The sequence below is a fragment of the Pristis pectinata genome, chromosome 3 (genome assembly GCF_009764475.1).
Source record: "Pristis pectinata isolate sPriPec2 chromosome 3, sPriPec2.1.pri, whole genome shotgun sequence".
Classification (NCBI taxonomy): Eukaryota; Metazoa; Chordata; class Chondrichthyes; order Rhinopristiformes; family Pristidae; genus Pristis; species Pristis pectinata.
Window position 1 is genome coordinate 120951849 of NC_067407.1, and position 24178 is coordinate 120976026.

General features: G+C 39.0%; 1 protein-coding gene across 2 annotated transcripts in view; it reads right to left on the reverse strand.

The window, feature by feature from the left end:
- fbxo11b (F-box protein 11b) overlaps window positions 1–24178 on the reverse strand; it is a 94523-nt gene that overhangs the window by 64718 nt on the left and 5627 nt on the right. Inside the window, exon 2 of one of the 2 annotated variants that reach the window (XM_052010769.1) lies at window positions 21199–21231. The exons of the other annotated variant lie outside the window; for it this stretch is intronic. The gene's annotated coding sequence lies outside the window, so the exon portion shown is untranslated. The remainder of the gene's footprint in view (window positions 1–21198; window positions 21232–24178) is intronic. 2 annotated transcript variants of the gene reach the window in all.

Genomic DNA, 24178 nt, shown 5'->3' on the forward strand with positions numbered 1-24178 from the left:
TTATACTTTTTTTTTTGGTCTGTGTAAGGAAACTGTAAAACGAGGAGCAAAGGTGGGGCAAAGCCCAGAAATGGCAATAAACTTCAAGAGCAAAGCCTCAGGGGAGAAGACATGAACATTGAATTCTCCCCATTTAAGTAAACCAACCCCCCACCATGCCTCTGCTTTTCTTCCTTTTCCTAGCCTTTTTTCTCCTCACCTATTTTTGTCCTCCCCTCTCCCCATGGGGGCCCTGCCTCCATACCTTTAACCCATCCCCTGCTGGATCTGCTCTCCCCTCCTCCCCACATCTGCCTATCACCATCTCTTACCTGCATCTACTTATCACCACCTTGTACCCACCCCACCTCCCCTCTTTTGTCCAGCTATCACTGCTCTGTCGTCCCCCCCCACTATATATTGGGCTTCCCCTCTTCCTATCTTCAGTCCTGGAGAAGGGTCCTGACCCAAAACATTGACCTACAAGAGATTCTGCAGATGTTGGAATCTGGAAAAACACACAGAAAGTGCTGGAGGAACTCAGCAGGTCAGGCAGCATCTATGGAGAGAAATAAAGTCAACATTTCAGGTCGACTGTTTATTTCTCTCCATGGATATTGCCTGACCTGCTGAGTTTCTCCAGCAATTTTTGTGTGCATTGCTCCGAAACATTAACCGTCTGCTTTTCTCCATGGATGCCGCCTGGCCTGCTGAGTTCCTCCAGCATCTTCTTGTTTTCTTCATCTAGATTCCAGCACCTGCAGTCCTTTGTTTCTCTCGAGGAGAAGACAGCAAGCTGCTCATATTTACCTCTCTACTTAAACTGTTTGATCTCATTCTGCCACAACTTATGCAGCCAAAAGCGGGTCTGGAAATTTCACTTCAGTGAATGACATCAACATCTGTTTGAAAGCAGGCATAATTTCAGCTCAAGTGATGTCTGGGGTATGTTAACATAATAAACAATCACTTTATTTTTTTAAATGAACTAAATTACCTCTATTATTAAAGCCTCTTGGAGTCCTGTTATTTTTGACAACCTCTAAGTGGATCACATACCACAAGATGGGAACAACTTCCTTATACTGCCTTTGCTGACAAGCAAATGAGCCACGTTTAGTTGACGTGCTATAAGTGATGACAGAAGCAAAAAAAAAAGGCCACACAAGTAACACTGTTACCAAAAGGTACCTGCACAACCTATTGCTTCAGTGAATCAACCACAATTAACAGCCTTGCACATATTTCCTTTTCTGCAATAAATTGCATATGTAAATTATGGTGAAATCTTGGGCCCTCTGTGTCATTCAAACTTGAACTGTTGCTAAATGCACTGTACAATGTCAGCTACAGTTGAACATAGGTAGGTAACAAATCATTTCTTAAAATTAATGAGATTTTATTTCTTGAGAACAATTCAAAAATACAAACTATCACTACATAATTAGACCCTTAATAAGGGCAGATTAAAAATTTGAATTGGTTTCAAAATTCTGGAAATATAATAGGCAGCATCAGTAGTAATAATGATTTTGAGCTATTAGATTCACAGTCATACAGCCTGGATGCAGCCCAATGCCTAATTAGTCCACACCAACCATTAAACACACATTTACACTAATCCTACACAAGTACCATTTCATTATCTCGACTTTCCCACCTCCAAGATTCTACCGCTCCCCTCCATACAAGGGGCAATTTATTGTGACCAATTAATCTACTACCCCAATGTCTTTATGACATGGAGGAAACCAGAGCACTCAAGGGAAACCAATGGAGGTCAGAGAGAAATTCTAGACAGATAGCACCAGAAGTCAGGAGTGAGCTTGATCACTGGAGCTGTGAGGCAACAGATCTATTAGCTGTACCACACCTAAGATGTCATTAAAAACCCATACTGCAATGTAATATTAAGGCCTACATGAGATTTCAGTCCCATAACTGTTAAATCTTCACTGCCCTCCAAAGCAGCCCAGCAAACTAGAGGTTCCCCAGGTAACAAAGAGCCTGACTAAGGGAAACCTGACTTTACAAAATTCTCCCACACATTTTTAAAGCACCTTTTAAGTTAGTAATAATAATGTTTCATGATATTCATTAATAACTGGACACAATACATATTCCAATCGTGTTAGTATAGGGAGATTATTCAATGAAAGGAAAGAATTATAGCAAGTATCTGGAGAGCAATACAATATGGTAGCTATAGAACACAGACGTTTGACTTAGAGAAATTGGCTTACAGATAGTTCTCTGGAACAGAATCCTTACATACCTTGGGGACTGCCTGTACTCGATTGTAGCAAATTGTTTAACAGATAAGCCAGAGTGGAGTGAACTGGTTCAGGATGGCAAGCATTTTCTCCAGGCAATGAGTGACAGCCAATAATTGTGGCCTTGCTAAAACCAGTATTCCAAAAACTTTTAAATTGGCACTTTTTTTTAAAAAAAGAAAAAGATCTTATTCCAATTTCAGTCTTTGGTTCCTTTTTGCAAACTAACTTCCCTGATTTTTATTTTGTTTAAACTATCACATTATGGGGTACCAATATAAAAATAAACAAAAATAAAGTAGAATAATAAAGCACTTGAAAGTGCAGTTTAGGTTGGCCACCATTGAGGGCTACAAAGGGGGAAAATTATGGAAATATAAATTAGAAGCCTCTACATTCAACACTAAAAGCCAATTCAAAATGAGCTTTAAGCACAATTCGCCTTGCAAAATCTACACAAATTTCACATCATTCCAATGGGACAATACAATGGCTGCTCTCAGAAAGGACTGCCGATTCCCGCAGCTTCTCTTTATGGGGGCCCTGAAGGGTGCTGGGCTGTTCAACTTCCCTCCCCCAGCTTTTCTATTTGCATACTTGGCTTGTAGCCTGGTAGCAAAGCACTGTCTAGAGTGAACAGCTTGCATTAAATGAAAATGCATGTGTGAACTTTGATGGAGCCTGGCATCCACCCCCTATGAACACCAAAAGAAGCAAGCCTGTGAGTCAGTAAGAGGTTATTGCATCTGGAAATGTAAAGTTTAAGAAACATCTGCATAGCATCTTGAATGTTCAGCCATCTGATCCAGGAGCCCAAGTTTACAATTTGGCAAATCTCTTAATACACACCACTACTAACAATTTGTTACTATCCATAAAAAGGGAACCATTCCTTGTGTGCTACGTTGATGACTTACTCTTTACATCTGTTGCCATTATCACTTTTAAACTTAGCAGCCAATGCAATATTATATTTAGCTACTTCAGAAAAACATGGTCCCTGCAATTGTTCACAGAGAAAACATTTCAACATCAAAACGATTACACTAAATGCTACAGGAAACACTAGTATTTGCAACATGTGCAATTGTTAGGAAAGTATTGTCATCAATTCTTTGTGTATATTTGTAAAAGTTTAATGGCATTGCTTAGATTAGACCTTTACAGTAGTGCAATAACTGACAGAATATTTACATTCATGAAACTCCACAAACCCTATAAGTTATTTTGTCCAAAAACAGTAAATATACAAGAATCACAAACAACTTAATCTATAGATTAAAAGTTTCGAGTAAGCTGTTTCAGCAAATTAATTTCTTGTGCCTGGTGTTCCCAACACATTCTCATCCAAGCAATTTGCTCATTTTCTACAATGCTTAAACTTTAACCATTTCTGACAGATCATGCAAAAATAAATGTGTGTCTTGCATTTCTACAGGATTATCCACAGGAAGTATGACTTGTAGCTTTGAAACCATGATACATTTCAAAGCCATTAACTGAAGATTTTATAAAAACAGGTTTATGAAAGAAATATCACTGTTACTAACACTATGCAAACACTGGTCCTAAAATAAACTGCATCTGTCTCACCACATCAGAATACTCCCAAGTGCTCTTACAAGCAATGAGTCCCTTTTTGAAATCCAGTCACTTACATCGGCTAACTTGGCAAATGAATTGTGTGCAGTTAAAGCAAATTAAAGAGTCCCCAGTAATTTCCACTATTAAGTTGTTTAAGTGAATTTCAAATAATCCAGTAATTCAATGACTAATAATGGAAAATAAAAATTATGGAGACTGTGTTATAAATCAAACTGATTCAATAGCAACCTTTAGGGAAGGAAATTCTTGACACCCCCATGGTGACTTTTAAGCAACTCTAATTTCACATTTTAATGATTGACTAAATACCTTCAAGGGACCTTGAAATAAACAACATCCTAAACACAGCAAGATTAATTTCAAAGGAGGAAAGAAAAATCAACATGAGAAAAATCAAAAATACAGCACCAATGTAGGTCAGGATGCCATTTGGAGCCCTTCATTTTTCTGCCATCAGTAAACTTGCTGCTCCCAAAGCCTTCATTTATAACCCAACTGGCTTATAGTGTACTGACAAGCATAGATTTCAGGTGACTCTATGCCACACTTTCTGGCAAAAACATTGTATTAAGGGATAAGGCAGAGTTCACATTTAGCCAATGAAAATGTTTTAGAAAAACAGCCATTTAATAGAACACTTCCTGTGGGAAAATGTCAGGCGTCTACAGACTATAGTGGTGCAAGACTGCATAAAGCAACACAACTATTGCCAGCTTGGATAGAAATGATTAATTCCCTGAAGTGGCCAGGACTGGTTTTACCTCTAATTTTTATGTAATTATCATTTACCCAGTGCATTTTGCTGATGAAAATCACCCTTGTTTTATCAGGAGATGCGCAAGGTATTTTGCTTGCTATGATTCATAGATTCTTTCAACAGGCTTTCTTCACTATTTGGTCAGCAGGCTGTTGAAACAGACAGAGTACCTAGGCTCACTGCTGGGAAGAGTGTTGTCAACACACCCTGGTTACAATGAAAATTGGGAGCTCGTCTTATGGTGAATTATAGGGATAGATATACATTTCATCATTTAAAAATGAACCACACTACAACATTACTGAGAACTGTGCTTGAAAAGGGCATATTTCTTGACAAAATGCTGGTAAGGTTGCTTTATACAGAATCATTATAATTTGATGTAGGAAATCTTAAGATTAGCAGTGAACAGATGGATTTTGTTGAAATATGTGGTACAATTGTGCTTCATACAATTCTATTCTTAGAAAGTGCTGCAATTCTGAGTTCTAACTTAAATTCTCTAATGTAATGGCCAAGATTTAGCTCATAGAAAGACATTCAAGTTTTTATTCATTATCCTTCATTTTTCTCCCTGCGAGTTTCTGAGTGCATAAGCTGATAGCTACACAGCAAAGGAAATTAGGCATCTGGAACCTTGGTGAATGGGAGCAGTAATCTATTCCTTAAGAAACACTATTTAAGAATGGAAAAAGAAAAATGAGTGAAGATAGAAATATAATGAATCATAGACAAATTGGGCAAGGAATGAAAGATTGGATGTGTCCCAATGACTCTATGAAAGGGAGACAAAGCAAAGTGTAAAATTTTGACTCATTCATACAACGAAAACTTCCACCATTCCGTTAATGACCATTTGCATGCATATGCTTCTCCTTTGTCATTTGAACTCACTTGCTGGAATCAAGTGCATGGAGTAATCCCCGTGTTGATTAATTGCCCAGCATGGGAAATGAAAAGATCACAGACCTTTGATTTGATCAGTTGAGGTGGAATAGGCCATTTGGCTGCTTGTACCTGCTCTGCTATTCAATATGATCTTGGCTGATCTTTTGCCTCAAATGTCAACTTTTCCATTATATCTCAAAATCCATTTATCTTGAAAACCTCCATCACCCTCTTGGGGAAAGACTGTGACTCTTCTTTCTGGACATCACAAGCAGAGGAAACATCATCCCTTCATTTACCTTATCAAGCCCCAGAAGAATTTTGCACATTTCAAAGGTATCACTTCTTATTCTTATAAACTTGAGAGCACCGACCCAGTCTGCTTAATCTTTTGTCAAAGGTCAATACCCCATCTCAACTATCTCTCTCATGAACCTTCACTGCACCTCCTCCATTGAAAGAATATCTTTCCATGGGTAGGGAGACCAAACCTGGACACAATATTCCAGGTGTGGTTTCACTACAGCCCTCTAATTGCAGGAAGATCACTCAGCTCTGTCAAAAGGATGCTGCTTTTTTGTTCAGCATAGATTGTATCTTAACTACAGCTAGTTGGCACTTAATTTTTACATCCACTTTGTCCTGCTCCTGGCATGCTCTTCTACAACTCTTGTTACACCAGAGTCAGCCTCCTTGCTTGATGGTAATGGCAGAATGAGAACTATGTCGTGGCATGAGATTATAGAATGCAATGGAGTACAGCTCTTTTTGCCAAAGATCCATATGACCTCATGGAAACCCCTGTATCTCAATGTACTAACCTGATATAGTAGTACCAGAAAGCACAATGTAAAGGGTCCTTAGTGTGAAAATGAGATTGTTCACAAATAATTTTATTTACAAAAAAAAATCACTCCTACTAATACCACTACAGATTGTAATGACAGGACCAGGTTGACTGGTAAGGATACGGTCACATAGTCTTTTCCTTAATGGTGATTCTTGGCTCAGTCTAGTAACTATGCCCTTTGGGACTTGCCAATTTGATGATATCAGAGCCATATTTGTTGTTGGATATCAAAGTTCTGCACCTGTGCCAAATGGTGTTTAACATTCATCAGCTATGGGACCCTAGTAGATGGCAATCTACAAGACTCCTTGATTATGACCCAATGCCAAGGACCAGAGATGTGTTGAGTATGAACAGTATCACCCTCTGCTAACTGTATCACCGTGCCTTTGAAGGGATGATCAGAGTACCAAGTATCATGATGCAGGAATCTGGGGCATTTACTGAAACTTATGACTCCTGGAGGCTGTCAGGATGTTGCTTAACTAGTTTATGGACTGGACCAAATGCATAGCCTTGGTCATGTTCAAATCTCGTGGCTAGGTCTGTCAGCTACCCAGTTTTATTTTTGTGTTTTATCATAATTTAATATAAATGAGTGGCTTGCTTGGCTGTTTTTGGGTGGTTAAGAGTCAAACCACTTGGATGTCTGGAGTCACATAAATTGATTTAATGACAACTCAACAGGTCCATCAACACCAATACTTATATTTTTTAACTCCAGAGTAATTAATCAAATTTAAATTCTCCCTTGTCAAGGGATTTGAACTTACTACTCACTCTCTTCACGCAAAGCTGAAAATTTAATCAGAATGTAAACAGTTACCATTAGGGATATTCTAGGTATCTTGGTTCCACAAACATATTTTAGTGTCAATGATTTAAAATAATGCCTGATAACTACAATCTGCATACAGCAAGTAAGTCTTGCTATCTGGGAAGTGTGATGCATCAGAGCAAGTCACTGATGATATAAATGCATGCTTTTCCAAACCTTATTGGAGGCTGAGGTAGATGTCATGTCAAGCAACTGCAGGGTTCAAGCATTCCAAACATTCTACTACACCATCAACCACAGCCTGCAAGGAGAGCATTTCACCTAAGACACAGTGTTCAGAATTAATCTAGTAGCACTGACAGTAGGGCATGAGGAGAAACTGGAAACGATGAAGATATGTGATACAAAACCAGTAGGATTACAGTCAGTCCACAATAATCCCACTGAATATGGACAATGCAGAAACAGTTAATAATTTGAGTTTCTGAAAAACAGGGTTTAAAATTTTTAAACTTAAAGATACACATCATTAATAGCAATTACCATGACAGGAGGAAACTCAAATAAGATCCATACAAATATTAAATATAGCTGCTTAAAAATGTATTAATTCACGGAGCTCGAGTACCACTAACCTACATGTGGCAAAGCTGATGATGTTTACAGGGTTGGGGGTTGCACTTTACCACAATCTGTAATCTCATGTCCCTCATTCTATCGCTACCATAAACTAAGGGGATCAACACTGGTTCTAGAAGTGCAGAAAGGCATACCAAGAAATGAACCAGGTACATCTAAAAATGAGTTGCCAACCTGGCAAAGCTGCACCACAGGTCTACATGTGCAAAACAGGAAAGTAAAACAAAAATATACAGCTGGTGAAAGTCCAAATAAAAACAAAATGCTGGAAATACTCAAGTCAGGCACCAATGATGGACAGAATCATCAAACATTTTGGGTCAATTACCTTTTATCAAAATTTGGAAAAGTTAGAAAACAAGTATATTTCAAGTTGCAGAGAAGAAAAATTATCAGTGAAACCCAAGAGAACCCGAAGGACACAGGTACTGCTGTCGCTGGATGAGAGTGCATTGAGGACATTAACTACATTTGATCTGAGAAGAGCTGGAGGCAATAGAGAGAGATGAATGAAAACAAAGAAAAAGAATACTGAAACTGTGACATACAGAACACAGCAGTCCCTGGAAATCTGAAACAAAACAGAATAGTGGAAATACCCAGCAGATCAGTCAACTTCCGCAGACAGCGAAAACAAAACTGCGTGAATGCTGCACCTTTATGATCTTAATCATAACTTGCAAGTCCAGGCACAAACTGGTATGACTAGTAATCTGAAAGAGTTAAATCTAATGTTGAGTCCTAAAGGCTGAACCTGCTTCGATGGAAGATACTGTTCTTTAACCTTCCATTGGGCTTCACTGGAATAGTGCAAGAGGCCAAAGGCACAGTGATATGAGAGTTGGATTGTAGAATTAAAGGACAAGGTTTTCAGGTGCATAAGAATGCTACCATCTGCAAGCTTCCCTTCAATTTGCCGTTCCTTCAGCACCACAAGGCCTAAATCCTGGAATTCTCTACCCAACAGCACTATGAGGAGCTTTCAACTAGGACTGCAATAGTTCATGGCAGCAGCTTAATACTACCTTTGCAATAGCAATTAAAAATGGGCAATAAATGCCAGCCATGCCAGCAATGTCCCCAAAGATGTATTTGAGAAGGTGCCGAACTATCTTCTCCCGGTTCTCTTCATTTGATTATCATTCCTTTACTTTGGAAAATTGTACAGATGTGATATTTAAGGTAAGGGAAAAACAAAATCAGAAAATTATAGAACAGTTAATTGAATGTTAGTCAATAAATTCCTACAAGTTACTGGGCACACATCCATCAATACTTGCAAGCTGATCAGAGGAATCCAGCATGGATTTCAAAGACTTAAACATTTTAATGACATTTCAAAAGTCGTGCAGAGAGAAAAGGCTATGGATCTCATGTTTATTTGACAAAATTTCTCATAATGCTGTCAGATGAAATTCAGAGAGCTGGAAGCAAATTATTGACCTGGTAAGATAATTTGCCGAGTGGCAGCAGACATGTTGGGATTATTACCAGCAAGATGTGTATACATTAACACTTAGTAGATGGGTACAGAAAAATCAGAAAGTCCAATAGAATGCTAGCCCATTTATCTAACGAATGAGAATATGAGGTGAAGTAGTAGAAATAAACTAGTTACACAAAGCAAGATTAAACCAATGTACTCTGACTGATCTAGGCCACAAACCTTAGGAAGGATTCAAGTACCTTGAAACCAGTTCATCAAAAGATTACCAGATTGATAACTTGAATTCAAGTGTAAAATTATAATGTAGATGACATAAAGATTGGTGGCATTGTGGATAGTGTAGAAGATCACCAAAAGATACAACAGGATATAGATCAGTTGCAGACATGGGCAGAGAAATGTCGGATGGAGTTTAACCTCAGCAAGTGTGGGTCCTTAACAGTGTTGATGTACAGAGGGATCCTGGGGTCCAAGTCCATAGCTCCCTGAAAGTGGCTGCACAAGGATGGTAAAGAAGGCGAATGGCATGTTTGCCTTCGTTAGTCGAGGCAGAGTTCAAGAGTCAGGATGTTATGTTAAAGCTTTATAAAACACTAGTTAGTCCACATCTGGAGTACTGCATTCAATTCTGGTCGCCCCATTATAGGAAGGATGTGGAGGCTTTGTAGAGGGTGCAGAAGAGGTTTACCAAGATGCTGCCTGGATTAGAAGGCAGTGCTTTAAGGAGAGGTTGGATAAACCAGGGTTGTTTTCTCTGGAGCGGCAGAGGCTGAGGGGAGACCTGATAGAAGTTTCTAAAATTACGAGAGGCATAGATAGACAGTAGGTATCTTTCTCCCAGGTTGAAGTGTCTAATACTAGAAGGCATGCATTTAAGGTGAGGGGGACAAGTTCAAAGATGATGTGTGGGGCAAGTTTTTTTTCTATTACTTACACACAGAGTGGTGAGTGCCTGGAACGCACTGCCAGGGTGGTGGTGGAGGCAGATATAATAGAGGCGTTTTAAGAGGCTCTTAAATAGGCAAGAATGGAGGGATATGGACCACATGCTGGAATAAGGGATTAGTTTAATTAGGCATCATTAGCTTAATTAGTTCGGCATAACATTGTGGGCCGAAGAGCCTGTTCCTGTGCTCTACTGTTTTATGTTCTATGAGAGTATAAAAACTAGCATTGTATTCCCCGCAATTTAGGTTGGGGTGATTTTTTTGTTGAAGTGTTTTAATATATTCTGAAAAATTGATAGGATAAACACAAAAGCTGTTTCTGCTGGGTGTAGAGACAACCACAGGGTCACGACCTCAAAAATCAGGATTTAGAGGAGGAATGAAATACAGAAATACTTACACACTCCGTTATAGAATTCTCTTCCACTAATAGCAATTGATGCTAGCTCATGTTCAATTTAAAATTGATAGATTTTTGCTAATCAAAGGTGCACATCTGACAAAGGTGTGAATTTGGAAATGAATTGTTGATCATGACCTCACTGAATAGTTTAACAGATATGAAAGACCAAATAGCTTCCTGTTCCCAAGTTCATTGAAGATTTTTACCCATATTAAGCAGTTCTATTATATCTTCTGCTTTATTTCAAGAGATAGCACCAAAGATTTAGGAGTTTATAAGTGTAACAGAATAAAGGTAGGTGGTGCGCAATGAACTGTCACTAACAGACATTTTTCAGAATGTTGCACTAAAAACCAGGAAAGTTTCAATAACAATCTCCTTTTGTATTACTCACCATCATTAGCCACAATAAGCATTATGTAAGAAACACAGTGCAAGCAGTTTCAGCACAGAAAATGACCTTACAACCAACAGTAGTTTTTGAGATGTTTGGAAATATGAGCAATGTTTATAAGTTTACCTACTTCAACTAATGCAAACAAATACTTAAGATCTGTAAAACTTATAAAACTTTGAGGAAAATAATTACTTACTGCCAAGATAACTCCAAGTTCTCATTAGGTGCTCAGACTAAATGTCAACTCAAGAGTATGATGCAATTAGTCCAATTTGAGGTCTGCTCACGTATACAATTAAAGCCCAACCCAAATCGGAACTGATCTTGTTTTTTTTTGCAGAGCTAACCCAACCATCATAATAAAAATAACAATCTCAAATTAGTTGAGGGTGAAATGCCAATAAGTGCATCTGAAAAATTTTCTGAAAGTTACTTCCTTACTAGGCAAATTATCCTGACCTCGATAAAGTACTGTATCGGGGAACCCAAACATTTAGTCAGAATAAATAACCGACCCAAACCCAAAACAAAACCCACTGGGCTCAGACTCCAATGATTCAACCAAGACAAACAGTCTTTTCAATGGGCAAAAAGGGAAGCTGCATTTAACCTACATGGGTCACAGCTGAGCCCGAAGGTAATGAGAGATGGGAAATACCATTTAGCCCATCTAATTTTTTCCTTCAGAAAGACCATATGTCCTCCATTGTAGCATCTAACTATAAAATGACTGCAGACTAACTTAGCAAGAGTCTATTCTAATCAATGGATTTGACATTTTGATATTAGTTCTGCCTTTTTGTTATTGTGTATGCCCATCATAAGGCTACAAGAATTTTGAATTAGTGAGACACCATCCTTCTCTTGTTCTGCAGACCTTGCCTCAAGCCCAATGTTCCTAATAATCACCAAAACATATGGTCTGTTCAGTGCCTTGAAACAAACCTAAATGAGCATATTAAGGCTGATTAAGAGAGAATACATTGAGGACCAATTATCTCAACTTCAGGACAAAACTGCATGAGTTCCACAGAGCAATTTAACAGACCCAATAACTTACAGCTGCTTCTCTTGATCAAAAGGTCAGAAGTAAAGCTATTTGCTGATGACTATCAGAGTACAGATGTATTTGCAATTCAATTCTTCAAGCAGCCCCTGCTGGCATGCATTAAGACTTGGACAATACTTAAATTGGGCCAGTCAGTCACAAGTAACATTCAAGTCAAGCAAGTGCCGGAGAATGCAGCATCTTCAACAATTTGTTGCAATATCTTGGGAATAAGGCTCCAATCATGAAGTGTAAGTTCATCTCTTACTTTGATGGGTGAAGCTGCATGAGTCAGTACACCAAAGATCTGGAAGGGATAACACTGGTACAACTGGATGCCTGTGCAGGGATTTGATGATGAGAATGCTAATTTAATCGCAAGAAGCTAGGAGAGTGGCTTAGATGGGGGGGAAGAGAGAAAAACAAGGCCATTACAGATTATCAAGAAAAAGGGTGTTAGGTGTACTAGAATCCCAATAAGATATGCATATCTGAGTTGAGGGTTTATGGTGACTATGGACAGAAGACCAGGAAGTAAGCACTGCAAATATGATATGGAATACTAATGTGTTAATAACTCTTTCAGCAGTTTGAATACTCACATATGAAATTGAAGAGCAAAACATGTTAGAATCAAAATGTATTTTAGTAGAAGAGATTAGCAGTCTATCAAAAGGATTGATATTTACCTCCTAAAGAAAAACATTTAATTTACAAGGAAGTCAAAGGGTATAGAGAGCTTACAAAAAAAGTGATGTTGAATCCAAGACTGGATTAATCACAATCTCATTGAATGGTACGGCAAGGCTTAAGCAGTTAACTGATCTACTCTTGTTTCTGCTCCCTTCATTTGTTTAGCTGTTCACCCAGTTATAATGGTTAATATTATGTAATTTATCCTGTTACCATCTAAAATATCAAATGACCAATCTGTAACTTAATATATACAATTCAAGACACTGAAGACCAATTAAATGTTTCTATGTAATTACTACAGCATTATGAGCAATTATTTATCAAGGCACTGTTGGTGTTAGCTCCAGGTCAGTTGGATGCACTCTTGTCTCAGTGAGAGGTTACGATTCAAATCCTACCATTGAGCAAAAAAACTAGGTTTTACTGCAGCACAGTACTGAGGGAATGTTAAATTATTGCAAGTTCTTGCCTTTCAAATGAGACATTAAACCAAAAGCATCTGCTCTGTCATGTATACTTAAGATACCATGATATGGGGAGATGGAATGTTATCATAGGTGCCCTGACCAATGGATATTCTTCAACTAACACCCAGAAAGAGATTATCTGGTCATTATCACAATGCTGTTTGAGAGAGCTTATTGTGCACAAATTTGCTGCTGTATATCCCATAAGTGTGTCAGTGACCAGACTTCAAAATTAATTACCTGTGAAGCACTTTGGGATGCCCCATGGTTGTGAAAAGTAATATTAAATCCAAGTCTACTTTTATCATAAAAATAATCATTTGTTAGAAAAAGGCTTGTATGAAATGGAAAAAAAACAAACAGATAAAATCTAATTTGGCTTTCAGATTTTAGGTGTGATAATATTGTGGTTATGTGTCTGGACTCAGAGGCCATAACTATTGATCTGGAAACATGAACATAAATCTCACTAGAGCTACAGAGAAACTAAAATTCAAGTAAATAGAAGTCTAGAATTAAAAGGTAGCGTGAACAATGAGTAATGACTATGAAGCTACCAAATCATCCTAAAAATTTAATTCTTCCCTTAGCAAACGTCTTTGGCTGCAACTTATTCCATGTGGATTCAGTCTCCTGGTTCCCACCCTGTCACAGGTATTTCTCTTCTCCCAATCTGCAATGTAAAACATTTAATTTCTAACTTTTTCATGGATGAATGTTCACTGATCTGAAACAATTTTTTTTCTCCAGACTTGTTGAGTATCTAAAGAATTTCCTGCTTTTATTTCAGGTTTCCAGAATTTGCAGTTTTTTTGCTTTTTAACAAATTCTCCACATCTCATATAGGAAGATGGCATGGTTATCGTTGGTCAATCATCCTCAACCCAGGACAAAGTTGCATATGTTCCTTCAGGCCATGCTCCAGACAAACCATCATCAGCCGCCTCATCAATATCTTTCCTTCATCATGAGATCAAATGTGTTGATGCTCACTAATGATTGCACAAAGTTCAATTCCATTCGCAACTCCTCAACAAATAAAGCCATCCGTGCCTCTGTGCACCAAGATCTAGACAATAGGTGGATGTGAGCCGATATGTGGCAAGTATCATCTTCGCCACGTAATTGCCGGGCAATGACCATCTTCAGCAAAAGAGGGTCTAACCACCTAGCTTTGATGATCAATGGCATTTCTATTGCCAAGCCCCCCACTAACATCATCCTGGGGGGGGGGGGGGGGGGGGGCACCATTAATTAGAAACTTAATTGAATCAGTCACATAAAAACTGTCAGAACTTAGGTATCCTCCAGCAAGTAACCTACCTTTACATTCCTAAGCCTTTCCAGCCTCTACAAATCAGGAATGTGGTGGAATACTTTTCACTTGAGTGCAACTCCAAGGCATTCATAAAGCTCAATACCACCTAGGACAAAAAAGCTGACTTTATTCGCATGTGGTCCTCCACCTTAAACACCTGAACCTTCAGCACAATACATTCCATCTCTAATGTGCATGAGAGTTGGTCTCCCAGGTGACTCCCATCAGCATCTCCCAAACTTGTGCTTCTTGGTGGTAGGGGGTCACAAGGGCAGCATGGAAACACGAGGTCATTCCTGGCACATACCCCACTAACCCTAGTTGTACATACCCTGAATTGCAAATACATGATATTGTCCATTGTCACCTAGATCCAAATCCTAGAATTTCCTAACAGAAAAACTGCATTGGTTAGAGCAATTAGGGTTGGACATTAAATACTAGTGCTGTTAGTGATGCTCATAACCCAAAAAAGAAACATTTACTATCCATTTTACATGAAAACCTTGCCCATGTTGACACTTCAATGGATTTCCACTCTTCATACATTACAGTTGCTGTCAGTTTTTATAACCTTTAGTATTTTTCCCTTACCCCGCATACTGCTTAATAGTGCCTTTCCCTCACACAACAGCTTTTTATAGCTCTTCCAGTTAGAAACTACATTTACCCTTTTACATGTGCAATCTTTTTCTTTTAGTGTGAGACTGTCCCTTAGATCAGAAGTTTATTATAATGTACACCAGGGTGCAATGAAATTCCTTGTTAGCGTGAAGCTCAGATTAAATCATATACATGGTAATAATAAATACATTGACAAGCACAAAACAGCAGAATAGTGCGAAGATTGTAGTGCAAGTCTGAAGTAGTGCAAAAAGAAATGCTAAAGTGACAATAACAGAATAACTGAGAGGGGTAGAATTAAGAGTACGAGAATGTGGCAGACCCACCGGGAAGAGGGTGTAAAAGAGGCAATTGGTTTAGAAGTCTGATGGCAATGGGGACGAAACTGTTCTTAAGCATAGACATCCTGACTTTCAAGCTCCTGCTGTCTCTTCTCCCCAGAAGTTAAAAGAGAGAAAAGGGAATGGCTAGGATGGCAGGCATCCTTGACAATACTGTTAGCCTTCCTGAAGCAATGCACTATGTATATGCATTGGATGGAAGGAAGTAATGAGCCTGTGATGGATTGGGCTGCGTTTACCACTCTCTGCAGGTTCCATCAGTCCGGAGCAGAGCAGTTGCCAGACCAGGCTGAGATGCAACCTGTCAGGAAGCTTTCTATGGCACATCTGTACAAGTTTGAGACAATCTTTGTGGATATGCCGAATCTTGTTAGAAGTAAATATGCTGATGCGCTTTCTTGATCACATTAGTGTGAAGGGATCAGGTGAGGTTGCTGGTGATATGGATGCCAAGGAACCTGAAGCTGTCAACTATCTCCACGGTAGCTCCATTGATGAACACAAAGTTGTGGTCACCACTCCCCCAGCTTCCTAAGGTCGACAACCAGCTCTTTCATCTTGCTGAAGTCACAGGCAAGGTTTTTGTTCTGACACCATGGCACAAGGTTCAAAATCTCTTTCCTGTATACCATCTCATCACTGTTGATGATCCAGTCAATAACAGTGGCATCATCAGTGAACTTAAAGATCAAGTTGGCACTGTATCTGGCTAGACTCATGGGTATACAGGGAGTAGAGCAGGGGACTGAGCACACAACCCTGGGGAGCACCAGTGTTGAGGGTCAGGGTGGATGAAATGTTATGATCAATTCTAATCAACTGAGGTCTGCTGGTCAGGAAGTCAAGAAGCCAGTTGCAAATGGGGGCACTCCCAAAGCCAAGGTCTAGGAGTTTTGATACGAGCTCATTTAGTATTATATCATTGATGGCTGAGCTACAGTCAAATGAATAGCATCCTGACACGTGTATTCTTATTGTTGAGGTGATCCAGAGCTGAATGTAGTACAAGAGAAATGGTGTCCTCCATAGACCTATTTTTCCTGTATGCAAATTGTAAGGCATCTAGATTGTTTGGGAGTCTAGGGATGAAGTGGGCCATTACCAATCTTTCAAAGTACTTCATTATGGTCGATGTTAGAGCAACTGGTCGGTAGCCATTAAGACAGGACATGTACTTGAAGGTGGTTTCCTTAAGCAGGTGGAGAAAGTAGACGATTAAAGTGAGAGGTTAAAGATGCCAGTGAAGACAGTGGCCAGCTAATTGGTGCAAAATTTCCGAACCCTTACTTCATTAAGTGACCACTGTTGCTAAGTTGCAAAAGTTGAAGCCTTTGCGTTTTTTTGAAAGTTTATGTACTGGTTTCATTTTGTACCAATTCACGTTATTGAACACTTCCAACCATAGGCTTCCCATAACAATTCAGCCCAGTAAATTGAGACCAATTCAGTTTTCACCCCTTTAAAATTTTCCCTTCATTTATAATATGGCTCAGAACTCACTTTTCCTTCTCAATTCTAAATTCAATAACACTATATTGACCAACTGCAAGATAGTCAATAATTTGACAATAAGAGACTAACTGCATTTGTTACATGACTTACTGAATAATGTGGCTTTTTGTCTTATCAATTCTGAAACACTGTCCAGGAAACCACCACAAATACCTTTCGGAAATTTATCAGCATTGCTCAAGCTATCTGCTTCTCAGTCTGAAAATTAAAAATCTCCCTTTGTTTTTTTGCAATGTTTCCAATCTCTCTCTTTTTACACACCCCCTTTCCCACCTGGTACATCACTACTGAACAACATGGAAAAACCATAGATAACTTTGTCACAGAATTGCATCTTCTGCTATTTTAAAATTCTAACCATGGTAGTTCTACTACCAGATTATCCATACCAAAACAATGGACTGACCCACACTCATATCAGGGATACTGCAATACAACATTTGGCAAGATATCACTATCAAACTTCGAGAAAAATATTAAAATTTAAAAGCGGCTGATAAGTTTACACAATGGAACATACATGAAAATCTTACAGAATCACATTTCATCTATCCCATCTATTTATGTTAAAAAAAAGTTAAAGGAAAAACTATCCAACAAAATTCTCACTTGAACAAGTACCCAAAATAGATAATCAAATCAACGTTGCTGCATTGACATCCCATAATTCACAATCTACACTTCCCAACCACATCATTTACGTAATCTGATACAAGAAAATAGAAGACAAGAACCTCAGATGACTTGAGTATGTGTTCAAGTTCTGCATGTCATTGTACTTGTTAACACATCCACTAGGATTTTACTGAAGCATCCCACATAAACATAATTACACAGTTTTCTCAATGTTCATGAACTCCTTCTCATATACAATCTGTAGGTACAAATAGATTCTTTAGAATATCGTAAGGTTTCCTTAGGCTGTCTTTCAGGATCGAGGATAACTTACTTCCACTCTGGTTTTGTGGGTATTGAAGAAGCTAAATTAAGTCAATGTTGGAACTGCAAACTCTTCCATAGAAGATGCTGGCTATTTGTGAGGTGGTCCACTCCCTTTGCCACTGCGTGGTATCTCTGTGTGCTCCTGATGTACAGCCTCAAGGTTTTCAATCCTATACTGAAGGCTACTTCTCCACTTTGAGCAGTCATAGGCCAGGCATTCCCAGGAGTTAATGAGCTTTTCAGCACACGTTTGAACCTTCTCCTCTGATTGCCTGTTTTTTCCCCAGAAGTGTGATAGTTTTAACTTGCCAGATGTTATATAGCAATATACATGAAACTAGTGTGTCCTGAATCTTCCTCTGACTAAGCTTGGAATGGAGATCTGTTTCAGGAGTCTAGTGACAGGCATACAATCAATTTGGCCTGCCCAACATACCCGAGAGAAACTAAGACCTCAATTTTCCAGAGTCTCACTGTGAACCTCAATTGTCGGAGGGGAGTACAATGCAGCAGGAGCAGGTTGGTAGAGGACCTCTGTCTTGCAGATGTTCAGTGCAAGGTCCATCATCTTTTATGCATCAGTGAAAGCATCAATACCTTGGGGCTCAGCCTCAGTGTGCGCAAATGCAAGCACATCTGCATATTGTAGCTTCAGTTTGGAAGGTGATGTAACCTTGGTTCTGGAGTGTCCTAACCATAGGCTGAAAGATTTCCTTTGGCTCTAAGTTTAGCTCCTCTTCATCAGGAAGAGGGATGCAAAACTGGAGTGAGAAAGATTGAGAAAAGCGTTGGGGCAAAGACACAGCCTTGTTTGACACTGATCTCAACGAAGAATAATTCTATTCTAGACCTATCAGTTAATATCACAGCTTGCATGCTGTTGTGCAGCAAACGCAAGATGGAGATGTACTTCTGCAGGCAACCAATTCTGAGCATTTCCAGTCTGTGCCATTGGAGTTAAGGCTTTGGTGAGGTTAAAAAAAACCATGGACAGAATTCCCACAATGGTTTTGGGAGCAGCCCTTCAGCAACTGAAAAGGAGTTTAAAGAGGACCCCAATAATATTTCCTGTGGCAGACAGCAGGAAGACCTTTCTGTTAACAGTTATCTCCTTTCTTGAAGATGACTACAATTACATCATGAGGTCACCTAGAAAATCCTCCTCTTTCCAGATGCAGGCAATGCAGCTGTGGATGTGACTGAAGCGCTTCACTGCCATTTCTTAGGATATCAGTGCGAAAACTTCAAAAGTTAACATTTTCCCTTGAGCAAACAGTAATAACCTCCCCTCTACTCTTTCAGTCCAAATGAAGGGGATCGACCTGAAACATCAACTGTCTATTTCTCTCTACAGATGCAGCCTGACCCACTAAGTTCCTCCAGCAATTTGTTTCTTGCTCCAGATTCCAGCATCTGCAATCTCATGCCTCCATTTTACTAACACCACCACAAAATCTCTTCAAAGTATGCCTACTTTGGTTTTCTTCCTCTCTTTGACAGGAGCTCTCTCACTGCTCCCCTTCTGTCATTTGTACTGCTCTCCTGATCTTGGACTATGTTATCATTTGCCAGCTTTTGCTCCACCACTCCACTTACCTCCTTATATTGGCCGTCTCCCTTCTACTCATTCAGTCCAGGTGTAGGATCTCAACCCAAAATGTTAACTGTCCATTTCATTCTACAGGTACTACCTGACCTGCTGAATTCCTCCAGTAGTTTATTTTTTTGCTCCATTTTCCAGCATCTGCAGTATCTTGTGCCTTTAACAAACACTAGTTGGCTTCTAATAAAGATTATATCAGATATGCAGCACAGAACCACAACGTGTGGCCCAACTAGCCCATGTCTGCATTTATGCTCTGTTCAAGTATCCTCCAATCTCCCTCCTCCTTAATCTATCATAACCCACTATTCCCTTCCCCCTCAGATGTGTCCAGAATCCCTTAAATTACATTTGTACCATTCACTTGATCACCTCTAGTTAATTTTTTATCTACATGTGGCAACATTCTCTCTTCAGTTCCTTTATTAAAACCTAGCGCAGTTTTATGGGTCTCCATTAGGTCACCCTTTTCTCAAGAGAAGAGAGAAACAGTCTGTTTACCTTTTGCTGATACGTATTCCCTTACATTTTTTGGCTTCATCTTTATAAATCTTCTCTACATCTTTCCCAATGCCTCCATATCCTTTCTATAATATGGTTTATAATAGATATTTCAATAAAAACAAAGAATAACAAATTCACACAGAAATCCAGTATCAAGTCATTCCTTCATATTTTCTGATTTTTGCTACCGAGTAATCTTATCTGTAATATATTTTGGTTTTATTTAGATCCTTTAATTTCAGATATTTTTGCACCAAACCTGCTATAGCTGAGTGTTCATTTTTTTAAAAATAACATGCATTCTGTAAAATGTACTTCAAGGCCCATTTCCATCTTGCACGTAAACTCAAACCTAGACCTCAAGCAGTTTTTCCCAAAGTTAAATGACACACACTTATGTTACTTACAGTAACTGGTCTAAGCATTTTGTGAAAACATACAATGCTACTCAGCAATTTCATATTGTTACGACAATCTTGTCAATTTGACAATTTGCAAAATAGTTCAACACTGATGTGAGGAATACCAAACAACAAATTTTTCTTTAAATTCTGTTCACTTACATCAATCACAGATATGAATTTATATGGAGACAAAGAGACTGCAGCTGCTGGAATCTGGAGCAACACACAAAGCGCTGGAGGAACTCAGTGGGTCAGGTAGCATCTTTGGAGGGAAATGCACAGTCCATGTTTCGGGTCAAGACCCTTCATCTGAACTGGAAGAAAGAGAGGCTTAGCCAGTCTAAAAAGGTGTGAGGAGAGAAGGTGTGGAGAAAGAGCTGGCAGGTGATAGGCGGATCCAGGTGAACGGGGTGATAGGCTGGTGGGGGGGAAGAGTGGAAATGATGTCAGAAGCTGGGAGATGATAGATGGAAGTGACAAAGGGCTGATGATGGATCTGATGGAATGTTAATTATAAATTTATATAACTCTTGTTTATACAGAAACAGAAGTACACAACTTAGGTCCTCACGCCTGTTTTGCCATTCAATCATAGTTGACCTGTGACCTTCTACCCACTTTTCCTCACACCTCTGGCAACATTTGATTCAATATTAACAATGGGTTTAGCTTCAATTGCATATGCAATTTCAAACTTTCAGCTCAAGTCTGACAACGCTCAACACACCATACTATGCAGTCACACAGTGTAAAACAAAAAGGCCCTACAACTGTACCTCAGAATTCGAAGAAGAATCTCAGCGCTATTCCTTTAAATACCAAAAAAAGGGAAAAATGTTAAACAGAAAGGAATATATTTTATGCTTTAAAAATCCAGCATCTTTAATACTCTTAATGCATACATTCCACACCTAAATATCCAGAGAAAATGCTTGTTTCAACATAACTTATGCCACTCATTTACAATTATGCTGAAATAAATTGTTAATTGTGGTACACAAGCTACATAAACATAAATCCTACAGAATCATTTTAAAAGTCCAATTGATTTTACCTGATCAGCTTTCATTTCCTGTATATATTCCTTCTACTTTAACTTTATTTTCCTCATCCAATTCACCTTTTCCATCCATTCTGTTCCCTTCCATCCATCCCACCAGTATTCAAAATTCTATTAGATTACAAATTACACACCTCTCTTTCTTCTCAATATAAGATTTTGAATGGTTCTTAAAGGTTAGTTTTAAGGCAGATCTCTAGGTATTGGGGCTGATTTCTTCCACTTATTAAAAAACCAGAAGAATCTGTGGACAAGAGCCCAAAAAAGCAATTCACCAACTATGATTCAAGACAGAACAACAAGCATTGTACATTTGTCCAATACAATAAGACAATTAGTTGGACCATTAGTTACTTTCACAAGAAAAATGCTGTATTTTAGCTATTTATACCCAAGATGCAAGTTTGTGCAAGTAATTTCAATTCATTCTTGACCTCTGACTTTACCGGCCTTTCCCTTGAGATCAACTTTCCAACACATATCCACAGTCACACGTTATGATAGCATCTGTAGTACAATTGACTCTCGATTCTCCAGGGTAAGAAGGGGAGCGCCTATGCATGATGCAAAAGATAATGCAAAACACATTACAACATGTTGAAAAGCATCCAACATGTGGCATTGTACTTAATTCCTTATAAAGTATTCAGTCACATTTGGTTGAGAGTTGTTTTACACTGGTACCTTATTTCTAGCTTTTAATTCATCCCAAGGTTCTTTTCAATGGTCAAAGCTAGTTGTTCCGATTTGTAGGAGCTTGCAGACCATGCACAATACAGGTTTCAGTACTGTTGTCTAACTGAGTTTCAATAAATTTGAAAGGCTTAAGCAACATCCAAATACTCTTACAGCATTCTTACTGTAGTTGATGTACTAATATTCTACTCACTAGCAAACCTATTCAGTATACTGTAAGTGTACTTAATGCATGAATGCAGTGCTCCTATTATATTGCCCAGTGTTTGGCTTTTGAAGCAGGCAGTGTGGGCCATTCAGCCACTTGTGCTGCTCTTCAAGGAATTGTGCAATTAGTCCTACTCACCTTGTTCTTCTCACTCACACTCTACCATTTTTTTGTTATGAAGTATTTATCTAACACATTTTTGAAAATCACTACTGAAGTTCTTTCACCACTCTGAAGCGGTGCATTCTTTGCATCCAAAGAATTCCCCTTGCCACTTGGGGCCTTTTCAGTTGCATCTAATCTGCATCTTCTGGTAACCTTCAACTCACTCCTGGTATTTCTCCCAAATTTGCCTCATCTCCCAATACTTTTCATGTACATGCTTGACCATACCAAGCATGCAATTGGATTTTCAATTACCAGATTTGATAGGAGGAGATTAAATGCCAGTAGACCTCAGCCCCTTCTCTCACAACCACTGTTCCTTCAACATCAGCACTAAGCAAAGACATATTTACTTTCCCACTATGAACTATCTTAGATTTTTCCCTTCATCAAATGTGGAGAGCTGTCAGACAACTTTGCTTTCAAAACCAAGAACATCCATTCAGCTACCTTTTCCTGCTTCCCATTACCAGCGAGACAAACATTTTCCTATTTTGGGTAGGTTGGACTTTGCTGCAAGGTTATCAAACAGTTGCTAATCACCTCCATGTGCATTAATGTATTTCAGCCAATATTTCATTTTCCTCACCTCCCCCCACCCCTAAAAGTCTACTGAATCTACTCCATTTTGACTACTGTCTTCAAGAAAACAATATAGAACATAATTCAACTTCATCCCACAATATGCCCTCAAATGTGGATGCTAGTTTCTTGTTTAGTTTCCTTCATGTCCATGCCTTGCTCCATACTTCTTCCCTCAAAATCATTACCACCACCTTCAAGCCCAAGTTTATTACTCAGTCTCTCTACTCTCCTCTCTATTAACTTGGCTCCTCCAACACAAACTCCTTTGAATTCACCTACCTAAGCATTGTTAAATCTCTCCTTCAATTAGAATTTGTTGATTCACAATCAAGGCTATCCTCTCAATATGCCATCTCTTGTTAATCACAAACACACAATTCTAACCCTTGTACAATAGACATTTCTTTATCTTCGCCTCATGAGATAAGTCAGCATATACCCACCAACCTACACCTATGCACTCTAGTTTTAGATTCCCCTACCCTAGGGAAAAGACCATTCACCTTATCTATGCCTCTCATGATTTTACACACCTCTATAATGTCACCACTCAACTTGCCAAGCTCCAGAGAAAATAGCCCCAGCCTATCCAGTTTCTCCTTATAACTCAAGCCCTCCAGTTACTGCAACATCCTTGAGAGTCTTTTCTGCACCCTTTTGCACTTAATGACATCCTTTCTACAGCTAGGCAACCAGAATTGCACATGATACTCCAAGTGTTATCTCACCAACATTTCATGCAGACGTAATATGACATTACAACTCTTGCACTCAGTGCCCCGACCTGTGACAGAAAGCGTGCCAAATGCCTTCTACACCACCCTGTCTACCTGCGTCGCCACTTTCAGGGAACTATGTACCTGTTAATCTTCCAGCATCTGCAGAATTTCTTGTGTCTCCTATGTGCCTGTACTCCTAGGTCTCTGTGTTCTACAACACTCTCCAGGGCAATGCCATTTACTTTGCCAGTCCTGCCCTGGTTCAACTGCCCAAAATGTAACAACTCGCACTTGTCCAAGATAAAATCTACCTGCCATTCCTT